At 40.1% G+C, this 8,266-nt stretch overlaps 1 long non-coding RNA gene across 1 annotated transcript; it reads right to left on the minus strand.

The window, feature by feature from the left end:
• Positions 1–449: 449 nt before the first annotated feature.
• On the minus strand, positions 450–7,690 carry LOC122704335. Its single transcript, XR_006343878.1, has 3 exons — positions 7,679–7,690; positions 3,612–3,618; positions 450–590 (listed from the first exon to the last, which is right to left on the minus strand). It is a non-coding gene; the product is annotated as an uncharacterized LOC122704335 (long non-coding RNA).
• Positions 7,691–8,266: the final 576 nt, after the last annotated feature.

The following is an 8,266-nucleotide window of genomic DNA, read 5'->3' on the forward strand; positions in this document are numbered from 1 at the left end:
GTGGGGGCTTCAGCATCTATTAAAAAAACTCAGGAAATGTGCATTAGATGCTATTACCCAGGTACTTCAGAGAAGAGCTAAAACAGAGGATATAAGGAAGGGGTCTGTCCCAGGAAGGTCCCACAGGGTCCTGCTCAGTTACAGAAACATCTATCCTACCTGTACTTGTAATGAATACATAAAATGTGATGACCTTACAAAATCTTATACTGATAAAAACCTTGAAATGATGGTCTGGGAGCTTTCAGAGATAACTTATTGTTTCAGGTAGAAAACAAACACTGGTCAAGGCAACAACTCTCATAACCTTTTACCTTGAAAATGGTTTTCTATTCTCCAAAGCACTTTTCTCATCTGCTACCCCTTCATTAAATAGTGTGATATACCGCATCAACAAATTGAAGAATGAAAAATATATGATCATCTCAATAGATGAAGAAAAGGCTTATGGAATCTAGAAAGATGGTACCGATGAACCTATTTGCAGGGCAGCAATGGGCATGCAGACATAGAGAACAGACTGATGGACATGGGGATGGGGTAAGAAGGAGAGGGCAGGACGAATGGAGAGAGGAGCATGGAAACATACACTAATGTACGTAAAATAGCTAGCCAGTGGAAGTTTACTCTATGACTCAAGGAAATCAAACGGGGCTCTGTGACAGCCTAGACGGGTGGGATGGGGTGGGAGGTGGGAGGGAGGCTCAAGGGGGAAGGGAAATATGTATACCTATGGCTGATCCATGTTGATATATATGGCAGAAACACAGTATTATAATTATCCTTCAATTAAAAATAAATTAAAAAAACTTTTGACAAAATTCAGCACCCATTTATGATTAAAAGCTCTCCAGAAAGAGGGCATAGAGGGAACATACCTCAACATAATAAAGGCCATATACAACAAACCTACAGCTAACCTCATTCTCAATGGTGAAAAACTGAAAGCATTTCATCTAAGATCAAGAACAAAACAAGGATGTCCACTCTTGCCACTATTATTCAACATGGTTTTGACAATCAGAAAAAAGAGAAATAAAATATATCCAAATTGGAAGAGATACCTGTAAAACTGTAAAGTAAAACTGTCAGTGTTTGCAGATGACATGATACTGTACTAGAAAAATCCTAAAGACACCACTGGAAAATACCTAGAGCTCATTATTTAATTTGGTAAAGTTGCAAGATACAAAATTAATATACTGAAATCTGTTGCATTTCTATGCCCTAACAATGAAGTATCAGAAATAAGAAATTAAGAAATTTCTTAATTAAGAAAATAGTCCCATTTACATCACATTAAAAAGAATACAATATCTAGGATTAAACCTACATAAGGAAACTATAAGATGATGATGAAAGAAACCGAAGATGACACAAACAGATGAAAAGTTATAACATGTTATTGAATTGGAAGAATCAATATTGTTAAAATGACCATACTACCCAAGGCAGTCTATAGATTTAACACAATCCCTAGCAAAATACCAAGAGCAGTTTTCACAGAACTAAAAGAAACAGTTAAAGAATTTGTATGGAAATATAAAAGAGCTCATATAGCCATAACGACCTCGAGAAAAACAGCTGGAGGAATCATGCTCTCTGACTTCAAACTATCCTATAATGCTACAGTAATCAAAACATGACACTGGCACAAAAACAGACACATCGACCAATGGACCGGGAGAGCCTAGGATCAACTAATTAATAAATAATTTATTGGTCAATAATAATTTATTTGGTCAACTAATCCATGAAAAAGAAGGCAGGAACACACAATGGAGAAAAGACAGTCTCTTCAATAAGAGACTGTCTTATTGAATATAGCCTCTAATTGAATCAAAAAATGGGCAGAAGAAGACCAGTAAAAAAATGGGTAGAAGATCTGAATAAACATTTCTTCAAAGAGGAAATGCAGATAGACAACAGGCACATCAAAAGATACTCATCACTGCTAATCATCAAGGTCAATGCCAATCAATACCACAATGAGATATCACTTCACACCTGTCAGAATGACTATCATTTAAGAGAACACAATTAACATACACTGGTGAGAATATAGAGAAAAGGTAACTATTGAACAGTGTTGGTGGGAATGTATATTAATACAGTGACTGTGGAAAACAGTATGGAGGTTTCTCAAAAAACTAAAAATAGAACTACCATATGATCTAGCTGATCCTGGTTATATAACAGCAACAACAAAAAAAACCCCTAAAACACTAACTGAAAAAGACACACGCACCCAATGTTCATAGCACCATTTTTACAATTGCCAAGATATGGAAGCAACTTAAGTGTCCATCAACAGATGAAGGGATAAAGAAGATATGTATACACACAGATATACATATGAAAGGATGTCACTTGCAGCAATGGATGGATTTGGAGGGAAAGGCAAATACTGTATGATATCACTTATATATGGAATCTAAAAAGTAAAAAAAAAAAACAACCCAGTGAATATAACAAAAAAGCAGACTCATAGATATAAAGAACAAAGTAGTGGTTACAAGTGGGAGAGGAGGGGTGACATTAGGGGTAGGGCAGTGAGAATTATAAACTCTTGGGATGTATTGTATGACAGAATATAGCCAATATTTATAACAACTGTAAATGGATTATAACTTTAAAAAATTATATACATTTTTAAAGTTCATTTCTTTTCACTGTTGAGTAGTGTTCCACAGTATGTTTGTCTGACCAGTCAGCATTCATAGGATATTTGCAGTTTTCAGTGGGTTTTTAATTGAAGGAATAGCATGCTGATATTTGTTATATAAGTAAAGAATTCTAGTGGCAGGAGGAGGAAGAATTGGACCGAAATGGGAGTTAACATAAAAAAGAGAAAAGGGGACACACAGGAAGTCATTTTAATAATAGGAGAGAGAGATAAAGGGCTGGAATTAAGGAAGTGGCAATGAGAATGGAGAGGAGGTAATGGATTCGAGATATTGATGAGGCAGACTTGACAAGATTGGGGTATATGCGATGTAGAAGGTAAGGGAGAGGAAGATTCATCAACAACTTCAACCACCTGGCTCGGGTGCTTGCAGGATCAGCAATACTACAAACTGTAACATGACGTTTAGGAGAAAGACTTTGGGGTGAGGATACTGAGTCCTGTTTTGGACACCAAGAATTTGAAAGGCTTAGCAATAGATCCAAGTGGATGTGAGCAGTGACTCAGGAGTATTCTGGGCAGGAGATCAGATGGAGAAGCTACCGGAACACAAGTTACATGTGAATCTATGGGATGGGTGAGATTGTCCAAGAAGTGACAGAAAATTGAGAAGGCGGCTCAGGCTGTAACCTCAAGAACATTAACCTGTAATACTGCCAAGATAATAAACACAATGCGAGGGAAACTTACTGTTCGGTAGTTAGATATCAAATGCGTGATCTTTGCGGAGCAGATCAGCAGACAGAAGCTTGGTGAGTTAGGTAAAGTAATGAAGGAGAAGGGAACAATGGGAGAAGGAAGTATAGCATGAGTCTTTAAGAAGTTTGGCAACAAAGGTTGAGAGAGAGAGGCAAGATGAAATACCATGGGCAGTGCTCATCAAGAGCTCCAGGACACCAGGCTCTTCCTGTGACTATGGGCACACATACCACCTTTCAGGTGTATCTTTTCTCAGAAAAGATATCTGAGAATATCTGGGAATTCCTCTTGCCACTGTGCTCAACAGGCTGCTACCAATTGAAATAGCTCTTGACTAACACCTAATTGCCATTTGGGGGTCGCCAAGGAATGTTGCTTCAGGACTCTGAGAAGTGAACAAGTCTGTGAGTTAAGGACAAGCTAATGAAAGAGGAGAGAAAAGTGGGGAGCATGAGGTTGGCATAATTGATGAAGAAAGGACCCTGAGGCAGGGGTGGTGGAGGTGGTGGTGGCATTAAATGGAGAGGTCAGTGTTGGAGGAGGAATATATCTGTCCTCTGAGTCAGAAAGTAATCGGATAAAGATGGGAGAGATGATAGAGGCTGGGATGTGCAGGGAGGGGGGCTGAGTCCACAATTTTCTCAGTGAGGTAGGAGGTCATTGCAAGTTGGAAGCAAGAGAAGAGGGCCTGCTTGATTGCTTGAAGAGAGTGATAAAGATCCAGAGTATTCCTCTTTCTCTATAGCAACGGTTCCCAACATTTAGGGCAACATGGACTGTGGGGGGTGGTTTAGGGATGATTCAAGAGCATTAGTTTTATAGTAACTTTATTTCTATTATTATTACATTGTGACATATGTGAAAGATGCTCAGTCCTGTCTGACTCTTTGCGACCCCCTGGACTATACAGTCCAAGGAATTCTCCAGGCCAGAATACTGGGGTGGGTTGCCTTTCCCTTCTCCAGTGGTTGTGACATATAATGAAATAATTATACAGCTCACTCCAATGCAGAATCTGACATGAGGCGGGTTCAGGCAGCAGCGCAAGTGATGGGCAGTGGCTATAAATACAGATGAAACTGCACTTGCTCGCCCACTGTCCACCTCCTACTGTGAGGCTCGGTTCCTAACAGGCTATGGACCAGTACCAGTCCCTGGCCTGTGAGTTGGAAATCCCTGTTCTATGGTACCAGCCACCAACTGACTTACTAAAATATCTGTCTGCTTTTTAGCTCTCTTTCCTCGGTGGGCTAGAAACTCCATGCAGACAAGGGCTTGCTCTTATTCACTTGATATCTCCAGAAGTTAGAACAGTGTCTGATACACAGTAGGGTTCAATAACTATTTATTGAGTGGATGAAAGAGGAGGAGAAGAATGACTGGTGAGTGTCATGGGGGACCCAGCTGAGGTTGGAAGTAAACCCTCCCTCTCCTGAGTGGCCCTCTCATCAGCACTTGTCTCTGGCTGCCTTATGTCTGAGTTATTTACAGACACAGCTTGTCTCTGTCCTGCAGTGAACCTTCTTCAGGACCAAGTCTGCATCCGTCCTGGTGTGTGCACAACACAGTAGGTGTTCAAATATTATTGGCTGAATGAATGGCCTTGTGAATGGAATGCTAAGCAGCTTTAGCTGCTGCAAAGGTCCTTTTCATGTTGCATTAAAATTCAGCCTCCTGTGACTTCTATATTTTGGTTAGTTTTGCAAGCTGGAATAAATAAAGCCTATTTCTTATTTCTTTAGACAGCACTTCAAGTATTCAAATGATTGTGGTGTCTTCCGTATTCTCTCCCCAGTAAAGACACATGATGATGTTTGTAACTGTCCCTCATATGACTGGTTTCCAAACCCTCTGGCACCCTGGTCTTCCTAGGATGGGAACTCTTTGGCCCCAGGGACTGTTTGGAGAGCACCAGCTATGCTTCTACAGGGAATCCAGACATCCAAGCATATAGGTATGGCCTGAGGGCCATTTTTTTTTTTAAATCATCCCTTCCCGAAGTTTTAAAGCCAAGCTCTGTGTGAGGTCCAGTGAATCCTAAAATTAGGAGTGAGTCTGTCATTGGAGCTGGCTTCTATGCCAACAATGAGGCACTTCCCCGCCCAGCATGACGGTGACCCTAGGTCTGTTAAACCAGCTGCACTCTGCGTAGAGTTGTGCTTTATTCCTTTTTGGACAACAGAGAGAGATGACTGGCAGGCGCCTCTGGTATTCCCCTTCTGAGTTTTTTTTTTTTTCTTTTTTTTTTTTTTCCCTTCTGAGTTTTAACAGATGAAGATAATAAATTTGGGGTCAGTACACTCCTGGGTGTGGGCGAGAGAAGTAGCCTTCTCAGCACCACTATGCAGAATGGTTGATGTTACTTTGCTTAAATTCTCCTTTGTCTTTACTGATCAGGACCAAGATTCTTGGGGAGTTCATCACACAGATCTCAGGTTTCAGTCAGAGGGAAAGAAACTGGCCTCCAAAAAGCAAGGCCATACCCCTTGCAGCTAACCCAACTGGGTCCACTAAAAAAATTACTGAGATAAAATTAACATAAAATAAAATGCATAGGTCTTAAGTATTCAATTAGAAGAGTTTTGCTAGTTGTAGACACCTGTGTAAGCACTACTCAAAATAAGACACAGAACATTTCTATCAGCCCCAAAATCTCCCTTGTGCCACTTCCCAATCTAGTCTTTCATCTTTCTGCCCACTTTCTGACTTTTATCACTATCAGCCCCTATTTTCTGTTCTTGGACTTCATCCACCTGGAATCAGAGTAGGTATAGTTGTGTGTGTCTTCTTCTGTTCAATGTAATGTGTTTGAAATTTTAGCATATTGTTTTACACATCAGTAGGTTATTCCTTTTTAGTGCTGAATAGTGTTCCATTTCATGAATAGATCATTATTTATCCACTCATTGATGGGTTGTTTAAAGTTTTTGGATATTATGAATAAAATCTGTGATGAATATTTGTGTATAAGATTTTGTATGGACATTGTTTCTTTTTTTCCCACTCCTGTTAGGTAAGTACCTATAGTGAATGTATTTTAACCTTATGAGAAACTGCTAAATGATTTCAATGTTAATGAGCCATTTACACATGCCCCAGCAATGTACATGAGTTCAGTTGTTCCACATACTTTAGTGATGCCAGTCATTTAAATCTTAGCCATTCTAATGGGTCTGTGATATTATCTCATTGTAGTTTTCATTAGCGTTTTCCTATGACTAATGTGGATGAATGCTTTCTAACATAAAACATGCCACTTTTATATCTCTTTTGGTAACGGATCTTTTCAGATCTTTTGCCCATTTTATAAATTGAATTGCTTGCCTTCTTATTCTTCATTTGTAGATTTCTTTATATATTCTGGATTTTCCAGGTATATGCCTTATATATTTTCCCAGTATATGGACTATTTATTCATTTTCTTAATGGTGCCTTTTGATGAGGAGAACTGTTTAATTTTGATGATATCAATAATTTTCTTTGTCAGTACAGGGTGGTTTAGTTTTCAAGTGAGAAGTTTCTTTTACCATGAGACATTGCACATCTAGGAGTCCAAAAAGAGTCTGGGATAATTGTGAGGGGGAGGAAAAGATAGACCCTTCACCTATTAAATGTACTACAGCCTCAGAGCTTGCTGTATTGAAAACGCATGTTAGTGAATGATAAGGAGATCTGGGTTCAAGCCCTGGCTCAACCATTTACTAGTTGAGTAACCAATTTATCCATCTACACAATGGTGGTATTCATGCTCATGACATCATAATGGGCTTTGACTAGTGGGATTTGAAGAAATTCTGAAAGCCACAAGGTACTCAACAGGCATTGTATTATAATATTGACTCCACTATTATCAGCCCTCCAGGGGTCCATTACCCTCTTTTGTTATCTTATCCCTTCTCCTAGCCCAGCCCTCATTTCTGAGCACCTCATTGCTCAGGGGACAGGCAGAAAGGAAAGACTGCAAAACTCAAAGTCATCTTACCTCTTGTTTGCATTTCCAGGAAAAGTCCTTAAGGTGTGTTAGTCCTATGGGGCTCTGCTGGGCTCTGTGCAGCGGGAGAGCTGTGCAAGGGCGCGAGAGGCTGACAGATGATGGAGATTCCCGTGGAGCAAACCCCAAGTGGCTGCCAAGCTGTCTTGCTTTTTCACCTCTAATGGCTCCTCTCATTGTTTTCTGCCTACACACATCAATTTTTAACATACTTTTTTTGTTTATGTGATTGTAGGTAATTTATTTTGTCAGGAGACAGACTTTATTTCCCCACAAGTTAACATACTAAGTTCATGAATTACTACCATAAGTAAAGAATGCTGCTGCTGAAGTTGCCATTGGCCTGTGCAGTTTTATAACTGGCTTTTTAAATGTTGAAATTATGTGAGTGTCTCGATTCCTGCCTCGGAGAGGTCCAGACAGTTCGCCACCCGACAGGGAGTTCCTGCTCATTGCAGTTAGTGTGTTTGAGAAAAGATAGAAAGAGGACATTTTTTTTCCCCACTCCAAGACACAGTTTTCTTTCTAAGACAGAGCAAAGGAAACAGGCAAGGCATTTCTTTATGAAGTAATCTGTCAGTTTGTGATGGGAATGATCCAAGTTTGATCTATTTTCTCATGACACCCCTGCTAAGCTGGTGGCTCAGGGCTCCTTAGACCCGGAAGTGCTGGGCTGGGTCACACACCACAGTTCATCACACAACCACTCACTGGCTGAAGCCGGGGTTCACCAGACTGTGGAAACCCTGGCAGCTTCTCCACAGATGGAAAATGATGTCTCTTCTGGGCTGGGCGTGATAGCAAAGGGGTCTTTGTTATCTTCCTCCAGAAGATGCTTACAAAGCATAAAGCTGTCTAAGAAAGTCAGCAGTCTTGTTTTTCAACTCTTG

Source organism: Cervus elaphus, chromosome 1 (assembly GCF_910594005.1).
Source record: "Cervus elaphus chromosome 1, mCerEla1.1, whole genome shotgun sequence".
In the NCBI taxonomy this organism is placed as follows: Eukaryota; Metazoa; Chordata; class Mammalia; order Artiodactyla; family Cervidae; genus Cervus; species Cervus elaphus.